This window comes from Rhinatrema bivittatum, chromosome 7 (assembly GCF_901001135.1).
Source record: "Rhinatrema bivittatum chromosome 7, aRhiBiv1.1, whole genome shotgun sequence".
In the NCBI taxonomy this organism is placed as follows: Eukaryota; Metazoa; Chordata; class Amphibia; order Gymnophiona; family Rhinatrematidae; genus Rhinatrema; species Rhinatrema bivittatum.
This window is the reverse complement of record NC_042621.1, coordinates 102302654-102325308: the sequence shown is the minus strand read 5'-3', so window position 1 is coordinate 102325308 and position 22655 is coordinate 102302654.

Sequence of the window (22655 nt, the reverse complement as noted above, 5' to 3'; positions counted from 1 at the left end):
CTCATTCAGCCTATAATCTTGCCTCAATAATTGCGTGTTTAACTGCTTTTTGAAGAGCTTATGACATTGGATAGCCCATAACTGTGCAGGGAATCTTGTCTGCCAAATAATGGGTAACCAGAGACAATTACAGTGGCAATATCACCTCCTTTTTCCTGCTGGCTATTCCTCTCCCTATGGACCCCAAGTATCCTTTTGGCTTTTGCCTTCACCTTATCTACCTGTTTAGCCACCAGATCATTAGATATAATCGCCCCAGATCCCACTTGCTATATGCACAGAATTTCACCCCATGTTTTTTTGCAACCCAAAAGCATTACCCTGCATTTTTAAGTAATACATCTTAGCTGACAAACTCTAAACCATTCCTAATGCTTCACAAGATCCTGCTTCATGCTTTCCACACCTTCCAGGATGTCTATTTTGTTGCAGATTTTGGTATCTTCCAAAGAAAGACAACATTTTTCTGATAGCCCTTCTGCAATATTGCTTACGAAAATGTTGAAAAGAACTGGTTCAAGAATTGATTCTTCTGGCACATCACCTCCTACTCAGCTGGATTCTAACCCAGTCTACACCAAAAGCTCTCAGTTTATTTATAAACTGCCTATGCGGAACCTTATGAAAGGCCTTACTTAATTCCTAGTACACTATGGGGTAGATTTTAAAGAAGCGCGCGGGCGTACATGTGCGCACACTACCTGGTGTGTGCATGTTATAAAATCGGGGGTCGGCGCGCACAAGGGAGTGCCCAATTGTGCACCCTGCGGGCGCCGACACCCGCGGCCTTCACCCGTTCCCTCACAGGCCGCTCCGAAATCGGAACGTCCCTTCCCCTTATTCTATCCTTCCCACCCCTTCCCCAAACTTCTCACCCCCTAGCCCTATTCTAAACCCCCCCCCCCCCCCCGACCTCTATTGAACCTTTTGCGCATGCCAGCAGCCTGCCAGAATGCGATCTTCCGACACAGTGGGAAATGGCCGCTGTGCCGGAGGCCTCTGGCCCCGCCCCCGGACCACCCCTTTTAGAAGTTCCAGGACTTAAACGCGTCCCAGGGCTTTATGCGCGTCGCCAGGCCTTTATAAAATAGGCCCGGTGCGCTTAACCTCCTCCCCCCCCCCCCCCCCACACGAATAAGGCTTTGAAAATCCAGCCCTATATCTATTACTCTCTCCTGATCTAACTCTCTAGTCACCCACTTAGAGAAATTGATTACATTCATCTGAAAAGACCTACATATGGTAAGACCATGCTGCCTCTGATTTTGTAATCCATTGGATCAAGCAGATATTCCCGTGCTCAATCCAAAAATAATGAGCAAAAGATGGCATTGCTAGAAAATATAAGTGTAATTCTGAGGCCATTAAAAGAGTTGATTTACATTAAGAAATGTTTGCCTACTCCGGTGACGCTCTATTCTTCTCTGTAATGTGTTAATTTATGTCTCTTGCCAACAAATTCACACTGCTGCAAATCCGTTAGATCCAAAATACAAAGGTAAAAATATCGGCAATGATGATCATATTGCTACTACACTGGACTGGATTTCTAAATTGCAGTGAAAGGAAGACCATTTAAAAGTAATAAATAAATATATCTCAGACAGGGACTGGAATTGGTGCCCTTGGGAGTGAAAGGCAGGAGACTCAGCACTGGAGTTGCTCAGAGTCGGTCTCAAGTTAGACTAAACAAAGCCTCATTTGGAACCTTCGTACTTTAGACTGATGGGACCTAATGGCCCAGTTCATGGAGAACACCCAAAAGCTACTCGGTAAGACAGTGGCTGTAACTGCATAACCCCTAAGCCTCCCTTGCCTGGGTCATGGCACTGCCTTTCCTTCCCCTGTTTATCCCCCCACCCCATATTGTTGTGGTTATGGGGTGTTGGAGTGGATTCTTGGGTACTGCAGTGATGGCCACTCCCACGGGGAGGAGCCCCGTGAGGAACTGCAGTACCAGGCTAGACTCTATACACGCAGACACAGAGAAGTTTGTATTTTATTGTACAGCACGGTGGCACTGCCCGGGAAGCAGAGAGCAGTGGAAGGTAGCTCCAACAGTAGTAGTCCAGGGAACCTCAGCAGAGAGGACCCTTCTCACTCTTGAGTAGGTGAAGACAGCGCGGTGAACAGGAACAAGTCCCGGATGTAGAGCGCTGAAGCTGTAGGTGAGATAGACTGGTAGGTTAGTACTCACTGAAGCAGAAGCTGTATCTTTGGAAGTCCTGGCAGGCAGAAGTTGTAGAGTGGCAGGCACCAGATTAGGGAGAGCAGGCCCTCGAGGAGCGAGTACCTGGTATCCCAGGATAGGCACCTGAAAAAAAGCAGAAGGGCCCCCGAGGAGCGGGTACCCAAGTTAAAGTAGAATTAACCCGAAGGGCAGAGAGAGCCTCCTGTGGCAGCTAGGAAGCGGCAGAGCAACTTAGATCGGAGCAATTCCAATCCTTGCTAACTCACCTGAAGGAGTGAGTTGAGCGTTTAAATACCTCCAGGAAGAGGTGGAGACCTCTCGGATGTTGGGCGGCATTCCCGCACTGGCCCCTTTAAGAAAGGGGCCGGCTTTGCTGTGCACATCTAGAGGACATCGGGACGGGGTTTCCACGGCGATGGCGTCCCGGCCGTAGAGGCAGGCCTCTCGATGTCGCAGTAGGCCTCAGAACCTGAGGAGGCGCCCGTGAACCCAGCCTCGGGAATCTGGAGCGAGCGGACCATAGCTGGGAGGGGTAAGCTCGGTCAGCCACGGCCTCCTCGGCTGACCGGCACAACACATATGTGAGGATGATAACCCTTGACTCTAGGAATTGAATCAGAATTTTCTTTTACTTGTTTTTATTGTTTTAAGTCACCAGTTCTAGTAGCCCTCATAATGATTGCGAATGTCATCAAGAGGGCAGGACTGCCTGAGGAAGACAGGACACAAATATAGAAACTGCATGAATTACAGGAACTCCACATATGGGTATTACTGATTTTGTATGTGGATTCTCATTAATTAGACCAGTGAGTTGTCTCCCAAAGAGGTGGAGCCAACTCTGATAAATGCCGGCCGTGCAGAACACGACTCATGCTGCATGAGTCAGAAAGCCCTGGGATCTAAAGAACAACACTTATAGTCAGACTTATACTGGAAGCTGAAGGGACCAGGCAGTCTTTGATCCAGGCCTCAAGAAAGGAAAGTAAATTGCTTCTTTGATTTCCCTTTAATAAAATGGACAGAGGTATAAGAAAGACTGGCTTACAGAGAAAAGGAGAAACTTAATGCAGAGGTACTTGTCTTTCATTTTGTTGTTTTGCGAGTATCCTGAATCTTTTGAAGTTGATAACTCTGGCCCTGAAAATAAGATCCTAGGGGAAATTAAAGCCTTTCAATTTGAATAGTATATTGCCTGGATTCTGGCTTCATTGCAGCAACTACGTTCCTACTCCCTCTTCCCATGGCCATGCCCACCTAGACGAGGGGATGCGTTGCCACATAAATAAGCAATAGCACTTGTTTGTAAAGTGCTTCCAAATACTGCAGAATACAGAACATCTGCAGGTATTTGGATCAGGAGTCCAATCTGGGATTCTGCCAGTCACACTGCTCCTGCAGCATGGTGGCTGGGCCTTTGTGCAATATACTCTTTTATCACTCTTGTTTCTCGGATGCTTCAGACTCCTCTGTAGATCTGAAAATAGGTACTAAATTAAACCATGTTTATCAATCTGAGCCATAGTTCGTACTTACAGCATCTACTCTTCAGAGTCTCTAGATGCAATTAATTTGAATCGTAGTCTGAAGGGGACTGGATTAATTTTAAAAAATCATGACCTATTCTATTTTAATATTATTGTATTCCTGCTATGGGATGCATTTCAATTTAGCTAACTTTTGAGTCATTTAAATTGATACATCTCTTTAATTGTTGCTTAATTAAAGGATTTTAATGATAGATGGGCATTTCACTGTTATATGTAAATCGGATTGATTTGTATTTCATACAAGAACTTCGGTATATAAAAATTAAAAATAAATAAAATATAAATAAATAGATGGAATTATATAGAAAGACAGGGTTGGAAGAGACCTCGAGAGGTCATCTGGTCTAATCTCTGTCTCAATTCAAGATACACTATATCAAGCTGTCATAGCCAGATGTTTATGCATTCTGTTCTTGAAAATTTCCAATCACGGAGATTTTACCACTTACATAGGCACCTTGGTCCAGTGCTTAAGTACCCTTTTGGTAGAATATTGCAGTTATTGTAGCAATATCTTGTGTGATAATTACAAGAAACTGTATTTTGGGGGGTTTTTTAACCTTTAGAAGGGCATATGACACCATGCTATACAATATATAACTATATAACCCTATAGGCATAACTCATGGGTCAGTAAGTTTAAATTCTGCTATAGTACATTTGTACATTTCCTGAAAATTTAAGGTGAAAAGATTGGGTGGTCATCATAGTGTTACTCCCTGTATGCTGTAATTTCTTAGATGGTAATTGTCAAAGGTTTTGTGCACGTAAATGGCTGTTCTAAAACTGATGCATGCTTAAGTGCATATAAAAATATGTATGTAACTCAGTTTCATGTATACTGTTATGCACACTGGGAAAAGGCACTGGGAGGGAGGAAGAGTTGATTTATGCACATATTTATTGGTTTTAAAAAGTAAGCATGTAAGTTACCCTGCCCAAGTAATGCCCTGCGAAAAACAGGTGCAACTGTGCTAGATAATTTGTGCACATACTGGCTCAATTACCTAAGTATTTTCAAAGCGAACTTCTGCACACAATTTTGCTTTGAAAATGATGGCTAAATTCTGTGTGTATAAGTTATATGCAGAGTTTAGCCCTACATCATAAAATTACCCTCCCTATGTCTAAAGAAGTCATTGATGTGGCCTTGAAAGCTCAACTACATCATCATCTTTGGCTAATTTTTTTTTTTTTTTTAATAATTTTCTTTATTAAACGTATTTATTACAGCCACAAAGTAATACTTTGTTAAAGAAATTTTCAGAGAGTATAATAATTAAAGACAATATATATCAGGCAATTAACCATTACAGAAACATGTTACAAACTCTCCCCATCATAGAGGTAATCTAGGGGGAGGATAGGAAGAAAAAAGAATAAGGGAGGAGGTCAATAAAGCCATATAATAAAAGGAACTGCAGCATGAGAACATTCCCACATTTACTATCCAGTTATGACCCACTAATGCTAAAGATTAATAGCAGGTACAGTTACCCTAATATTTAAGAACTCCCGCATCTGTTCAGGACTGAAAAAAATATAGGTATTATCCTGTAATTTAACTACACATTTACATGGATACCGCAAAAGAAAACTTACTCCAAGAGAAGCAACTTCGGGTTTCATATTCAAAAAAGCCTTCTAGTGCATCTGGGTAGGCTAAGCTAAGTCTGGATAGACATGAACTATACCACCCAGAAAGGAAATATTTATATTTTTAAAGTAATAACACATAACTAGGCTTATATCTTGTTCGGAAAAAAAGAAACTAACAACTTTGATCTAGCAATTTCTTTTTTTTTTTTTTTTTTTAATTTTCTCTTTATTAGGTTTTTCCATAATAATATACAAAGCATTACTTTGTTAATGAAACATGGTGTATCATATTAAACAAGAAATAGACAAATTAGAAAATCATCTTCATGAAACATATTCCGAATGATTTACAACCCATTAGACCCCTAGTATCATGGTGGGGTGGTGCACATGCCAACTAAGGGAGATTATATAAAGAAACAATATATAATATAATGAAAAAGGCCGCCTGTAAATCGTTTTGTTTTTTTTCTAAATGGACTACTTTAACTGCTACCTTCTTGCAGTAACACTTTTTTGGCCTCGACAAAGCTTTTAACTGCTCGGGATGGAAAAAATATATAATTATCCCTTCCATACTTTAGAACACATTTACATGGGAACCTAAGTATGAAAGAGGCACCCACTGCTAAAGCATCCTGTTTTAAGGCCAGAAAGTTCTTCCTTTTTTGCTGTGTCGCTTTTGTTAAGTCCGGGAATATTCTGATACGAGATCCCATAAATGTAGCATTGATTTTCTTAAAATAAGCTTGCATTATTTCTCCCATATCACTCTCATTTAAAGAAGGTTATCTGTAATGTTGTTTTCTCAGCAATCTCATATGTGGAGGACTCGAGAAAGTCTGTTAAATTTTCTAGTACATTGGGAGCCAGTTGCATTTGCTGGTTTTTCCGTATTGGCAAAAAGTAAACTTTGTCTAGGAGTGGAGTCTTATCTGGGGAAATCTCTAATATTTCATGAAAGTACCACTTTATGGTAATTCTAGGAATTCCTCCAATCACCCTAGGAAGGTTTAGCACTCTCAAGTTCAGATGCCTCAGGGTATTTACTATATTTTCAATTTTGCTCTTCACTGCTCCACAATAATATATAATAGTTGTCTGGACCTCTTTAACTTGTTTTAAATCATTTTCCATAGTTTAGAAATTTCTCTGTAACCTCCAACTTGTATCCCTCAAAGTTCTTATTCATTACTTCCAACTGACAGGACACAGAATTAATTTTAACCGAGCAGTCTACAATTGACTTTGTCATTGCCGATGCCAGATTCCACAGTGAATCTAGTGTGACTACTTCTGGTTTCTTTGGTATTAAGTCACCTTCAGTAAAGGGAAGGGGCTCCTGCCCTTGACTCTCACCTCCTTGGCTCTGCTGCTCGTCTCTCCTTCCGAGCTCGATATCACCGAGGAAACTCTCTCTATTATTCACGGAGGCCTGTGTTTGCTCTTCCAATGGCGCTGCCCCCTCAGACTGATCAGCATGAACCTCCACTTCGGGGCTCCCTGGCACTCGCGGCATCTAAGTTGCTCGCACAGCCGGAGGTAGTCTGTCATCCAATGGGCTGAGGGAAACCTCTTCCAAGGTCGGGTCACATTCTCCCCTCTGTTACCCGACAGCTGGACTTCCCAGCTCCGTTCCTACCGATTTGGCAACGCACTGCGAGATCGTTCTCTGCCTGGATGGGGTCGCTGGGATAGAGGGGTAAGTCCTAAGCTTCCCTTTACGTTTCGGAGGCATTTTGTATTTAGGAAATCGCTTCAAAGAAGAAAAACGCAGGAGCAGTGTGCGCAGTGCAACCACTCAGGTCGCCATATTGACTCCACCCCCGGGGCTCCCTGATCTAGCAATTTCTATAGTGGAATTTTCTAGATATTCAGACAAATTGGAGAAGTTCCCTTCATTATCGGACCGTGGCAGAACTTGCTTCTGAGATGGTGTTTATCTTCTTGGTGGCTGGGACCATATTGTTATGGTTAAGCGGTGTTTGGGTGGATTCTTGGGTACTGTGGCAGATGACCATGCACATGGGGAGGGGCCCCGTGGGGAGGCACAGTACTGGGCTAGACTCAGGATGTACAAACACAGAATTAGATCTTTTATTGTTCAGCTTGATGTATACCACCAGAGGTGGCAGTAGTCTGGATGTAGCAGTCTCTGGATCCTCGGCAGAGGGGATCCTTCTCACTCCGTTGATATAGGGGAATTCCGGTGTAGGTTTCCCAGCAAGGCAATGCTGTAGAGGAGACAAACTGATAGATTGCTCACTAGATGGTAGCTGTAGGTGTGCGATTCCACCAGGCTGAAGTAGATGGTACTGGCCTCGAGGCAGGGAGAGCAGGCCCTTGAAGAGCGAGAACCTGATCCCTGTAAGGCACCTGAAATAAGGCAGAGGGCCCCCGAGGAGCGGGTACCCAGGTTAGTCAGTACCCCGAAGGGCAGAGAGAGAGCTTCCAGCGGCAGCAAGTAAGCAGCAGAGTAGCATTGACCGCCGAGATCAATCGTTGCTAACTCAACTAGCTAGCAAGTAAGGGCAGGCTAAATACGTGGCTGGCGTGATATCACTTGAGGGGAATGCCCCCCGAGGTTCGCGCCAATGTTGGAATAAAGATGAGGGTAGCGCGCGCGTGCGCACCCTAGTAGGGCCCTTGGGAGGAGCATGGCGGGAGGCAGCACCATAGCCGTTCCGGGGACGCTGGAGAGGGCGGCTTGCAGACGCGGCGGTAACCATTTTCCCCAAGGTAAGCGGGAGGAGCCGTGAACAAGGTGAGGCAAACAGGGCGAAGCCATCTAGGACCGACGGATGCAACACACATCCTGAGGAATCTTTAATATCTCAACTAGATATTTTTTAAAGGTAATAAGAGGCAGTTCTCCAAGGACCTTTGGGAAATTAAGCAGCCGCAAATTCAGATGCCGAAGAGAGTTTTCCAAAACTTCCAGCCTCCTAACAGAGGCCAGATGCTCCCGAAGAATTGTAGTATTAGTATCCTGTAAGTTTTTAACATTTTCTTCCAATTTCTGGATAAAAGACAAGTGATCTTGCAAGATTCGTTGATGATCTTGGGCAACCGTATCCAATTTCAGTGACACAGTGTCCAAACATCGGGTCTGCTCTTTAAAAGTTAAGGACATACCTGCTATTAGATCCCAAAGGGATTCCAGAGTAACAACAGCCAGTCTCAAAATCTCCTGGGGTAATTGTACCATTATTCCACTTCCTACAGCACAGACACTCCCATTAGTTGTTACCAGGAGGACATCCCCGCTCTCTCCAACACTCCCTGCAGGGGCCTTCAACCTCTGGGCTGGAGCAAGGGTCAATACCCATTCTGGCGAAAAGCCAGTGGCTCAATCTGGCTGAGACTTTCCGATTGAGTCTCCTCTCAGGGCCTTGGCACTGACGACATCGCCTAGTGGAGAAGCCATCAGCTGTTGTGGCGGGTCGAGAGGGCTCAGAGATATTTCCCCAGGAGAAAACAGAGCTCCTCTCTCTGTTTCACCAGTGAGAGTTTGAAGCCCTCAACTCCATAGTGGGGGACGCGAACTCAGTAATACATCACTGGTCCGCAAGGAGGTTAGGTTCAGATGGAAAGACCCTAATCTTCCCCTTCCTCTTGTGCGGAATAGCAGTAAACTCAGAAAAAGCAGATAACAGGTATATCTTGAGGAAATTGCAGAGCAGCGGGAGTTGCGTCCTCTCATGCGGCCATCTTGGATCCGCCCCATCTTTGGCTAATTCTTATGTTTGTCCAAGATATCACAACCAACAAAGAAGATGCAGTAGCTTTTCTTAGGATTAATATGGCAACCAGAATTCTACACTACTTTATTCTGTAGCTAAAGGAATGAACTTTGATGTAGTGAGATTATAACTTGATTTTTTTTTTTTTTGGTGAACTACAAATATGAGAGTGAAAAAAAAGAAGTGTTTAACTTTAAAACTTCTACAAAGTACAGCCTGTGAATCAATGTTAATGACACTTCTTGCATTACTGTGTGGCGCTGGGGCAGAGCTGCTTACGGCTGCAATAATAAGTTAATGAGGTTTCTGCTACTTCATGCATTAACAAGTGCAAGCTGCTCTTATTAGCTGCCATTAATGGGAAAGGCAGGTGGCATTTAAGTAATTAGAAAAGATTCTTCTTGGTGGAGACCTATTTTTGTTCATTAGAGTTTCTACCTCTGTTTGGGAAATCTTTCATCATCCTGTCTTTTTTTTTTGCAAAAGAGCAACAGTAGCATATCTTCAGCTTTCCAAATGGGGTAGGATATCATATACCAGAGGTAGCCACACTGTGACTCAAGAGCCACGTATGGCTCTTTCATGTGGAAAAGGCAGCTCTTGCCTCCTGGCAACTGGGCAGCACTGGAGAGGCTGGAGCAGGGAGCATAACAGAGCAGGGAAGAGCTGTTCTTCTCCAGTCTCCTGTCCTTGCAGTGCTACTGGCTGCCATGGAGACAGGAAGAAGGAGCAGAGAATTTGCTCTGTTCCATCTTGCTCTGCTCCTCCCTTCTTGTCTACACTAGCAGCACTAGAGGACAGGAGGGGAAGGGGTAAAGCTGGAGCTGACAGGGCAGCAGAAAAGAACCATTCAGCTTCCTGATCCAGCCCTTCCCATTTTGTCCACCTCCCATCAATCTGCTGCCTGGAAAAGAATGCTCTTCTCTGTTCCACTGTATATAGAGGAATTACCCCAGTCCTGGCATATCACTATGCTGACATGAGAGGGGAAGAGGAAGCCACTTGGAACTCCAGTTAGGCTAGCGTGATTTGTGGCAAGGGAAAAGGGTTGAATGCTGAAAGGGAGTAACTGCAGATGGTAAATGCTTAGGGGCAGTGTGAGAAGTAGTCAATGCATGGGGATTGGGAGTGGTGCAAGAAGGGGTGACTGTTTCTTGGAGGCAGGGAGTGAAATGAAAAAGTATGAATGTTGGGAGGAGGGGCTAAATGTCATCTCTTCCACCATCTCCCTGAAGTGATGCCTGAAATTAATCAACTCAAACATCAGCCATAAACTAACTTATCATAAAATGCAACCGATTCGCCTAATTGAAACCATATCAGGACGAGGTATCTATGAAAATTATCAGAGAACTCCGAAACACAGGCAAAGAGCGGGCGAAAACCTTATCTATCCCAAGATAAGTAACAACTCCCCTGTAATTTCTTCCTGCCTAATGTTTATGCTCCTTTTATTAAATGTGCAATTGCTATAAAAGAAAATCCCACTGATAAATGACCTACTGAGGAACTAAACTCCTCTGTCTTCTACATCAGTGGTTCTCAACCTTTTCCCCTTTGTGACACACCTGACAGACCACGCTCACACGTGGTCCTTTGTGTCTGCTTGTTCTGTTTTTGGTGTGGGATGTTTACTATTTATGCAATTTCTGTTCAGACAGAATACGTATCTTTCCCTTGTGTCATTCTTAATAATAAAAATAATACTCATTACAATTCATGGTGGAAAAAAATAAAGGTCCAGTATTATTTTTATTGTTAAGAATGACACAAGGGAAAGATACATATTCTATCTGAACAGAAATTGCATAAATAGTAAACATCCCACACCAAAATAGCACCAATTTCCAGTACTCAAACAGTAAACACCATACTTAAGAAAAGGCAACACTGAAAATATTACACCAGGCCTTAAGACACTAATACACCTCCTATTAGGAAAATGGAACAAGCCAGGCTACTATAAAACCCTACACAGAAATTACACGCCAGCAGAAAACCTCACCTGAATCACATGTGCTCACCCTCACCTAACAAAGAATAAAAAGACCAAAATGCATAACTAGAAGCATGCAGACAAAAGCTGAACTGGAAAATGCAACAAGCCAGAGTCTCTGTATGCAATGCAACAAAGGAAAAAAAGAACATCACCCATCCTTATAAAACAAATCAAGAAATATAAAATCAATAGCAGCAAAACCATACTAACAAAAGAACAGATTATTTCAAAACAACAGATGAATGGAATATCCAATAATTAAAAACTCATATCAAAAATTTCTGAATACCAATAAAATATTTCAAAATAGCAGACACAAAGACCCAGTAATGAAAAATAATAAGGATACAAAAAATGTTTTGCTCTGCATACCTGGGAACGTTTGATATCCAGGTGCCCTGAGATTGTTCTGAATTAGCAGGCGTGGGGATGATTTGCTTGAAACTTTCTCCTCTCTCTCTCTCACACTGGCTCACAATCACTCACATATACACATGCTTTATCTCTCACTTATGTAGGTTCTTAATTAAACATTTACACACATGGGAGTAGATTTTTAAAAAATGCGCGTTCGCGTACTTTTGTTGGCGCATCAGTCGCAAACAAAAGTACGCTGGATTTTAGTAGATACGCGCGTCTCTTGTTCCAGTGTCTCTTGTTCCAGTGTCTCTTGTTCCAGCGTCTCCTGTGTCTCCTGTTCCAGTGTCTTCCGTTCCTTCGTCTCTCCATCCCTGGTCCATCGGACTGATCTCACAGTACTGATCTTTGCTTGCTTCTGACTACTCCTGATTGCTGCCCAGACCTGACCTCTGCCTGTTCACTGACTACTCCTGATCGCTGCTGGAACCGACCTATGCCTGCCCACTGACTACTCTTGCTCTCTGCCTGAACTTGACCTCTGCCTGACTTGACTATTCCCAGATCAACTACATGTATTGACCCCTGCTTCGGCTGACCATTCTGGACTGATACTCTGGCCTTGATCCTCACTATCCACTCGGACACTCTCTTCTGGCCTCCTGTGACCTCTGGACTTTTCTGCTTGGCCATCGACGAGCACCCTTATTTGTGGTGGGCAATCCCCTACGCTTCCTCTCTAGGAGTCCCTGCGAGGCCCACCTAAGACCAGGCGACCCGGGTAACCAAGAGCTCAACCTGAGCGAACCCCGGGTTGCTATTGGTGAAGCTCCAGCTAGCCTCTGTCTCCTCCTGTGCTCTGCCTCCTGGTGGCAGGCGCTCTCCGGGTTCGACCAGAGGGCTGTGCCAATCCTGCACCTGGCCAAGGGTCCACTTTCAGCGCAACAAGAGCTTACTGTTAAGCAATTTATCAAGTATGAATAAATAACTAACAGATCGATACAGTAAAGTGCGGCCGCGGTTACCCTGCTCCTAACTCGCCTTCTACTCACTTTCCGGCCGCGTTAGCCCTTCCCGCGATACACTATCCCCTTTAACTCATCCCTACCACCTCTTAAAATCCCCGGGTGCCCCCTTCCGCCCACGGCATGTATATTAAATGTAAACGAGCGAATTAGCTATTCCCTCCCATACAGTAACGCGCGCCCCGACTATCGCTTTTTTACCCTGCCGTTTTACCGCGCGTTTACCCTGCTAACTTACCGCCTACCCTTACCCCAGCGTTAGAGGCAGTGGTAAGGGTAGACGGCAAACTTTCCCCCAGCCCCCGCTCACCTGCCCTGGCCGTGTCCGGTCTCCGGTACAGCCCCAGTCCTATCCCCTCCTCCCGAAGCAAACCCCCCCCCCCCAAAAAAAAAGTAGCAAGAGAGCGAGGGGAGAGACGGGCAATCCTACGCTCGGGCCTGCAGTCCCTTGTTCTCTCCTCCCGAAGCAGGGCGCGAAAAGCTCTATTTTGTTCCTTTTTGGGACTGAGTGCCCTTGTTACTAGGGACCCCAATTTCCAAATCATTGGGAGAAAAGGTCTTTCACCTAGGAAGAGCCTGAGGAGTGGAGGTTTCATCAGAGAGGAATGGATTCCTGTCCATTATCAGAGGGAAGGAGCTGAAGGTATTGTGCAAGAGTTGTCTTTTTCTACTGACTCAGGTGTGCTGCACTTGAGAGGAGAAGCCCAATCGTGCTTTCAGAAAGGGATCTAAGATATTTAAGAAGACTACAAGAAAGGTATGAGGACTGGGATTTGCTATGTTCTGATAAGTAATTGGGACAAAATTCTAACCATTCTACACTGGGGAGAATTGAAAGGAGAAGGAGATCAATTGTTAAGTAATTCGCTTCCATAAATTCAAAGACTTGACTAGAAGAGTTAAGTAACAAATTTATTCATCTTTCTTCTTCAATATTGTTCATCAGCTTATTTTAAAGCAAAGTGTTGTAAAGAATCTTCAGTCAATTATCAGTAAAAAAAGTTGGAAACCACATTGCTTCTCAGTATGATTGCCATTATAGACTATGGAGATTATCAGTGCTGTTTACAGAGGCTGGGAAAAGGACTGTGTGTTTTGGTTAATGCAAAAGGGCCTTGAAGCTATGCTTCCCCCCACAGGGAGTCTTGGATCTCAGAAGTAAAAGCTATCCATGGAGAACTGGTTGCAGATAGGGTCTATTTTATTTCTGTGCCTTTGGGGACAGTATCAGTGTTCTATCCCATCCAAGGGTTACAGGAGCTCTTCAGATCTTTATCTAGTCCTTCAAATAGTTGTGTGATTTGCTATTTTAAATTATATAGGGTTGACATGTATTCATTTTTAATTTTCACAATTTCATTTCTTAGATATTTCCAGTATTCTGTTTCTGTTAGCTTCTTGTTCATTTGTTGTTGTATTTATGTCTTGCAGTATTACAGAAAAGTCTTTGAAGTATAACAGGTGGTTCAGCTAGTTTTCAATACTGGTTTATGTATTTTTTCCAATTTTCTTTATTTCAATTGATTTTAAAGATATATTCCTCTCAGTCCTTGTTTTATCTTCTTTTGTGCTTTATTTGTTTTATTTATAGATGCACTATGATTTCACCGCCTATATTTCTGCTATAATCAGCAGACAGAGCTTCCTACTGCCATCACTTAACAGCTGTTATGTCCCAATCACCCTCTCTTTGTCCCAACATAACCTAGCCAATTACAAAAAAATCTAAGCTTCTCTGGAGAATTAAGTGCTTCCAACCTATGATTAATGAGCGGATACTCGAGTTATTGACTACAAATGTAGCTCCAAAGTTCGATAATTCTAGTTTGCACAGCCTGTTTCATTTTGCTTACATTAATCGAACCCTGCAGTCTTCCTCTCCTGAGCATAGGTTTCAGGTAGTGGATTAGCTAGCAGGAGCCTTAGAGCAGAGTTCCTCAGAGGTGAGGTCAGCCTGCTCTATTCCTCAGAAATTATACTTTGGTTACCTCCCTCCCTTTTGGTGGATCTGCTGTGATGGTCTCACAGACCCCAGGTTGGGAACCACTGTGTGTTCTGAAGTCTCCAAGCACTTACTTTGATCATTGGACAGATGAAGCAGAGTGATTGCAGGAATGCCCATTATTTTATGCCAGCTAACAGATTCTATCGAAAAAGCAATTTCAACCTCTTCTACAACTTCTGTTCTGTTCATGCTACAAATGATTGGCCATTTCAGAAGATCCAGATCAGTTTTTTAAAAAGGGTTCCAGATATTAAGTGTTTATTTTGGTAGCCCATAACAATCTGGGAAACTATAGACTGGTGAGCCTGACTTTGGTGCCAGGCAAAATGACTGAAAGTATTCTTAAAACAAAATTACAGACCACATAAATAAACATGGTTTTTGCAAAGGGAAGTTTGACCTTACCAATTTACTCGATTTTTTTGAGGATGTAAATAAACATACAGACAAAGGTGAGCCGGTTGATATAGTATATTTGGATTTTCAGAATGCATATGACAAAGTCCCTCATGAGAGACTCCTCAGGAAATTGGAAAGTCATGGGATTAAAGGCAGTGTCCTACTGTGGATTGCTATCTGGATAAAAGACAGGAAAGTGAGGGTAGGACTAAATGGTCAGTTTTTTGAATGGAGAAAGATTGTTAGTGGAGTGCCCCAGGGGTCTGCATTGGGATCTGTGCTATTTAGCATATTCATAAATGATATGGAGAAAGAAATGACAAGTGAGGTGACCAAATTTGCATACTGAGGGGTAGATTTTAAGACCTGTGTGTGCGCTACCCGGCACGCACACATGGACACTCGATTTTATAACATGCGTGTGTATGTTATAAAATTGGGGGTCGGCGAGCAAAGGGGGTGCACAATTGTGCACCTTGCGTGCACTGAGCCCACGCTGAATTGAGCTGCCTTCCCCTGTTCCCTCCCAGGCCGCTCCGAAATTGGAGCAGCCTGGGAGGGAACTTCCCTACCCCCACCCCACCTCTCCTTCCCTTCCCCTAACTCCCCTGCCCCCCAGCCCTAAGCTAACCCCCCAAAAAATTGTCCTACCCTGTTGCGCTGGTCAACTGCTGGGAGCCTCTGACCCCACCCCTTTTTGAAAGCCCCGGGACTTAGACTCGTGTAACGTTTTGAAAATCCGGCCCTGAGCTTCTAAATGGCAGATGTAATTTAATATGAACAAGTGCAAAGTAATGCACGAAGGGAAAAATAATCCCAGTTGCAAGTACACAATGCTGGGTTCCATGTTAGCAGTCATCACCCAGGAAAAGGATCTCAGAATCCTTGTGGATAATACTTTTACATTTTTGGTTCTGTGTGCAGCAGCGGTCAAAAAGACAAATAGGATGTTAAGAATTATTTGGAAAAGAATAGAGAACAAAACTGAATATCATGATACCCTTGTATAGTTCCATAACGTGACAATAGCTTGAGTATTGTATGCAGTTCTGGTCACCCTATCTCATAAAAGACATAATGGATATGGAAAAAGTACAAAGAAGAGTGACAAAAATACTAATGGGGATGGAAAAGCTCCCTTATGGAGAAAGGCTAAACAGATTAGAGCTTTTTAGCTTGGAAGAGAGATGATTGGGATGGGATATGACAGATTTTTTTTTTCAATATCTTTATTAGGTTTTTTCACAACATTACACAACGCTATGACAAAATAAGCTTACCAACTTTACAAACATAAAACAGGAGCTGTACTAGTACATAACAGTACTTTCAGTAATTTAACCATCAATATCCCTATAACTTCCACCCCCACCCAAACATGTACTACTCACCACCCCTCTATCTCCATGATTGGACCTCTATAACTTTCCAGACCATCGCATGGCGTGTGTACTCACTATCTGATGAACAGTAGAAGATCCAAATCTCTTTAACCTGGATTGTAAGAGCATGTGACTGTAAGCGAAGGTATACCCCCCATAACATACCACCGAAGTGTAGCTCTTACTTCATTCCCATCAGAGAGAGAGAGTTCCATATTTCAACTGATACCATTGAAAAAAGTGGTTTCCATACCTCTAAAAATTGGTTTTTGCTTTTTGTTCTTAGTGGATTTACAGATTTATATTCAAGCATCATTAGTTCCACCATATTTGCTTTCCACACTCTTTCTAAAGGACCCAACCATGTTCATCCATATAGACATTATACATTTCTTTGCTACTAAACTAGTCTTGATCAATAATACTTTATGAACCTTATTGTCTTTAATTATGTCCCCCTTTATTCCTTGGCAATCAGGTCGTACACTCCAGTGTTCTCTAGTTTGCCTGTTCCAGTGTCTCTTGTTCCAGCGTCTCCTGTTCCAGCGTCTCCAGTGTCTCCTGTTCCAGCGTCTTCTGTTCCTTCGTCTCTCTATCCCTGGTCCATCGGACTGATCTCACGGTACTGACCTTTGCTTGCTTCTGACTACTCCTGATTGCTGCCCGGACCTGACCTCTGCCTGTTCACTGACTACTCTTGATCGCTACCTGGAACCGACCTCTGCCTGCCCACTGACTACTCTTGCTCGCTGTCTGGAACTTGACATCTGCCTGACCTGACTACTCCCGAATCGACTACAGGTACAAAACCATCTACCTTCAATCTACACTCCAACTCAAAATTCCGCTCAACCTTCACTCCTCTGCAAGACCGATCAGAGCGGCATATAAAGGATCTCTTCACGAACCCCCCACGAAATCCTCACTTCACTCATCCATTAGGAAACATGCACTGTCTACTGCCGGACCCGCCCAATGGAACTCATTACCACCAGAGCTTCGACAGAAACAATGCCCTTTCACCTTCAGAAAGAAACTTAAAACATGGCTTTTCAAACTAGCCTTCCCCTAACCAATTCATAATCCCCTGTCAGTTCTACTATGTTCTATTATAACTTCAGTAACTCTGGCTACCCTCTGGATCCAACCTATTATTAGGCAAGCCACCCCGATAGATTCGCAGCCCCTCCCTCCCCCTTCACACACTGCCTTGTCTTTCTCCCTCCCCCCTCCGCCCTGACCTCGACATTTCCCTTCCAACCCATTACACCACCTGTGTCAATCCCGTATAGATTTACGCTCCCCTGAAGAACTGACTGTTGTTTGATCTCCTACTTGATTACTTGTCAAGTTAAGTTTATAAACTACTTATTGTTTTTACTATATTATCACTATGTTTAGCCAATTCTTCCTTGCTCTCTTGTCCCGAATTGTAACACCCTGTTTTTTGTAACTTTCTCCTATTCGTGTGCTTATCCCCTGTTTTGCTGTAAACCGGTACGATAAGATATTTATCTTTAGAATCAGTATATTAAAAGATTCTAAATAAATAAATAAAGGTACTGACCCCTGCTTCGGCTGACCATTCTGGACTGATACTCTGGTCTTGATCCTCGCTATCCACTCGGACACTCTCTTCTGGCCTCCTGCGACATCTGAACATTTCTGCTTGGACATCGACGGCCCACCATTGTTCGTGGTGGGCACTCCCCTGCACTTCCTCTCTAGGAGACTATGCGAGGCCCACCTAAGACCAGGCGGCCCGTGTAACCAACGGCTCAACCTGAGGGAACCCCAGGTTGCTATTGGCGAAGCTCCAGCTAGCCTCTGTCTCCTCCTGTGCTCCGCCTCCTGGTGGCAGGGGCTCTCCGGGTCCAACCGAAGGGCCATACCAATCCTGCACCAAGCCAAGGGTCCACCTCCAGTGCAACAAGAGCTTACTGTTAAGCAATTTATCAAGTATGAATAAATAAGTATAGATGTTTAGGAATGAATTTGCTACATACTAATTCTACTTTATGAGAATCCTCAGCATTACTTTTATGTGAATCTTTCTTGGTCTCTGTATCCAGTCCATGTCCACTTGTTATCTTGGTATTTCCTCTGTAATAGGCACTATTGGATCTCTTGAGTGCTTTATGCTAAACCTGCATTGGTGGAGGTAGTGTTGTGATTCTGGTCTCATGGAAACCTGTTTCTGATGTGTCCTGTGCTGATGCTGTGACATTGGGGATTCTGTTGTGGTTCTGGTCTCCTGGTAACCTCTGTGTAGGAATTTCTAGATGCTGGGTGTGTGCTTCTTTATTGTTGTAGTTTTGAAAGTTCTGTTCTGGTTCTGATCTGGGCGGGGCATTGGCATTTTAGGATGTAAACCAGAGATGTGCGCATAGATACTTACGCAATCTGGTGCACTACAAGACCCTCTGCCATATAACTACTTCTGCTATGGATGCCATGTAAGTTATAAAATAAAGATAAATAGGCAGATCGGCAGGGTTTTAAGGGTCAGGGATAACTGGGGGGAGTGAATGCTATCAAACCATAGGGGGTTGGAGGACCTCTCTCATATGGGCAATCTGGGGATGAAGTAGTAAAACTGGAAATGGCGTTGACGTGTGTCCCTTTTAAAATTCCCCAATTTATATAGTAGAAGCGGCATTTGTGCACACTTGCGCGTGCCCACTTAAAATGTGGCACACATGTACATGAAGCCAGGATATTTTATAACATGTGTGCATGTGTGCATGCAAGTTTTAAAATAGCCATGTCCCTTGGCACAGGCTGACGAATGCGAGAACATTGGGGTAGATTTTATAAATGTACGCTAGATTTTATAAGATACGCGCGTAGCCGCATGTATCTTATAAAATCTGGGGTCGGCGAGCGCAAGGGGGTGCACATTTGTGCAACCTGCGCGCGCCGAGCCCAGCGCGCGCTGCCTGTTCCCTCCGCCTCCCCTCACCTTCCCCTCCCTTCCCGTACCTAACCCACCCCCCTGGCCCTATCTAAACCCCCCCGCCTACCTTTGTTGGCAGATTTACGCCTGCAGAAAGCAGGCGTAAATCTGCGATCGCCAGCAGGCTGCTGGCGCGCCATCACCCAACCCCGGTGGCTGGTCCGGAGGCCTCGACCATGCCCCCGGGCCGGTGCCACGCCCCCGGGCCCGCCCCCGAAACGCAGCGTCACTCGCAGCACGCCCCGACACGCCCCTCCATGCAAGCCCCGGGACTTACATGCGCCGCCGAGCCTATGCAAAATAGGCTCAGCGTGCGCAGGGGGGGTTTGGGGTAGGTTTTCGGGGGGTACACGCGTATCGTACGCGCGTACTCCTTTGAAAATCTACCCCTATGCTTTGGTGCTGGTTAGAAAGTTACTGTCCCATTGAATAGAAGTTTGGGTTTTGACTCTCACAAGTGGGAGCTACAGATGGTGTACTCTAGCAGTATATAAACTCCTGCCACCATCTTAGGGTATGGATTCTTAGTTGGATTTTAATAGATGTGCTTTGTGTATTTTTGTTAGATTCTCATGATTTGTCCTCCTTGGGTCAATTATTTGACCTATTTTGGCTTATTTATTCTTTTGATCCATTTTTGGAAACCTTTCCTGTGAGAGCCTTGATACCCCTTCACAGAGGATTTGGGGAGCCCCTGTGTAAGTATAGATCAGGGGCTGGGGAAGATTCTGCTGTTCTCTATCTCACCTTCAGTGGATAAATCAGTCAGTGACCCAATGCAGAAGAGTTTTACTTTTTTAAAACTATTTTAAACCACACAGATAAAAAATGATAAGGCATTACCAGTTTTACAATGAGGACCCACAACCCAGAACATAGCAAAATACCCCCAGCAAATAAGAAGAGACTGTATAACCCCACTGCATTACCCTGAGGAACCCATCTCAAGTTCTCTCCATTCCCAATAAGGCCCCCAGGCTTTGTAAAGTGTCCACTTTGTCTTTTAACTAAAATGTAAGCTTCTCCTTCCAAGCAATTTCCGTGAAGAGCTTCTCCAGCAATGAAGAGAGGGAATCCACTTCGACAGACATACCGCATGAAGGAGATGTCCCACCAATCTTCAATGACTCCGCATGCTGAAATGGTTTGGGCAGCGATACAACAAATATAATGCTGAATCTGGTACTAGTTTCCAAATCATTGGGAGAGGAGGTGTCTTTCACCTAGGAAGAGCCTGAGGAGTGGAAATTGCATCAGAGAGGAATGTATTCCTGTCCATTATTAGAGGGAAGGGCTGAAAGTATTGTGCAAGAGTTGTCTTTTTCTACTGACTCAGGTGTGCTGCACTTGAGAGGAGACGCCCACTCGTGCTTTCAGAAAGGGATCTAAGATATTTAAGAAGACTACAGGAAAGGTATGAGGACTGCGATTTACTGTGTTCTGATAAGTAATTGGGACTAAATTCTAACCATTCTACACTGGGGAGAATTGAAAGGGGAAGGAGATCAATTGTTAAGTAATTTGCTTCCATAAATTCAAAGACTTGACTAGAAGAGTTAAGTCACACTTTATTAATCTTTCTTCTTCATTATTGTTCATCAGCTTATTTTAAACCTAAGTGCTGTAAAGAATTTTCAGTCAATTATCAGTAAAAAAGTTGGAAACCACATTGCTTCTCAGTATGATTGCCATTATAGACTATGGAGATTATCAGTGCTGTTTACAGAGGCTGGGAAAAGGACTGTGTGTTTTGGTTAATGCAAAAGGGTCTTGAAGCTATGCTTCCCCCCACAGGAAGCCTTGGATCTCAGAAGTAAAAGCTATCCATGGAGAACTGGTTGCAGATAGGGTCTATTTTATTTCTGTGCCTTTGGGGACAGTATCAGTGTTCTATCCCATCCAAGGGTCACCGGAGCTCTTCAGATCTTTATCTAGTCCTTCAGATAGATGTGTGATTTGCTATTTTAAATTATATATGGAGCAATTGGTTCAGGAACCAACAAGCGAGGGAGCAATTTTAGATCTAATTCTCAGTTGAGCACAGGATTTGGCGAGAAAGGTAACGGTGGTGGGGACCGCTTGGCAATAGTGATCATAATATGATCAAATTTGAATTAATGACTGGAAGGGAGACAGTAAGCAAATCCACGGCTCTCTTGCTAAACTTTCAAAAGGTAAACTTTGATAAAATGAGAAAAATTGTTAGAAAAAATCTGAAAGGAGCAGCTACAAAGGTAAAAAGTGTGCAAGAGGCATGGTCATTGTTAAAAAAATACCATCCTGAGGGAAGTCACATGATGTGGTAGCTCGGAAGACGCGTTTCTTCCTGGTTCCAGGCTCGCCCCACCAATCGTGAATCATCTTGCTGTGATACAGCCTGATCAACCAAGTTGGACATCATAGGGGAGAAGGCGTATGTCCGCAGTCCAGGTTCGGGGCAAAACGCGGCCATCGATGACGACAAAAATGAGTAAAAAGGAGAAGGAAAAAGTGAAGGCTCCCGAGTCCAAGCTGGCGGCCGCTGCAGAGAGTGAATCTCCCTCCCCCCCCCCCCCCCCCACGCCGCTCACCATCACCGATATCAAAACTGCGATCCGCAAGGCCCTAGACAAAAAACTGAACTTGATCACAGCTCAGTTGGGGGAGGTTCGCAACTCACTAGCGGCGCTTCCTCCGCGATTGGAGACGGCAGAGGCGAGGATCTCAGAGCTGGAGGATGCCGCGGGTGCTACGCTTGCTAAAATGGCCGCCGGGGACAAAATTATGCAGGCTCTTCAGCTTAAAGTTGATGAGCTAGAAAACAGGGCCTGTCGCGACAATTTACGGTTCCTGGGCTTCCCTGAGACAGTGGAGGAGCGCTCGCTGTGCTCTCTCTTGGAAACATGGCTCCCTGAAGTGCTAGCGCTGCCTCATTTACAAGGGAAGCTTGTGGTGGAGCATGCTCACAGGCTGGGAATGAGAACTGCACCGTCGGGGCGTCCATTGCTGGTCATAGCAAAAATTCTGAATTCCACTCACAAGGCAGAGCTCTGGAGGGCATCCAGATCGAAACAGGAGCTGCTTTATCAGTCTCATCCCATCAGAGTCTTCCAGGATTTTTCAGCTTCGGTGTCAGAGCACGGTGTGGATTTTCCTCTACCTGCTCTTCTTTACACAACCGTGGCATCAAATTCGCACTGATGTTTCCGGCACGACTGCGGATCTGGAGCGCGGACAAAGTTCACACTTTTGAATCAGCAGAGCTGGCTAAAGCTTTTGTGGATTCTCGTGATTCATAACCTGCGCTCTACATGTAGCTGTTAACGATACATCGGCCCAGCTAGGCCCTTGGATGTGTATGTAGGAGCCATACGATGCGCTTCAAGATGGTCAGGCCACAAGAGAGGAAATTTCTTGCACAGCTCTGGGCCTTGGGTTTGTTTGTTTTTTTTAATTCCCTGTTTTTTCTT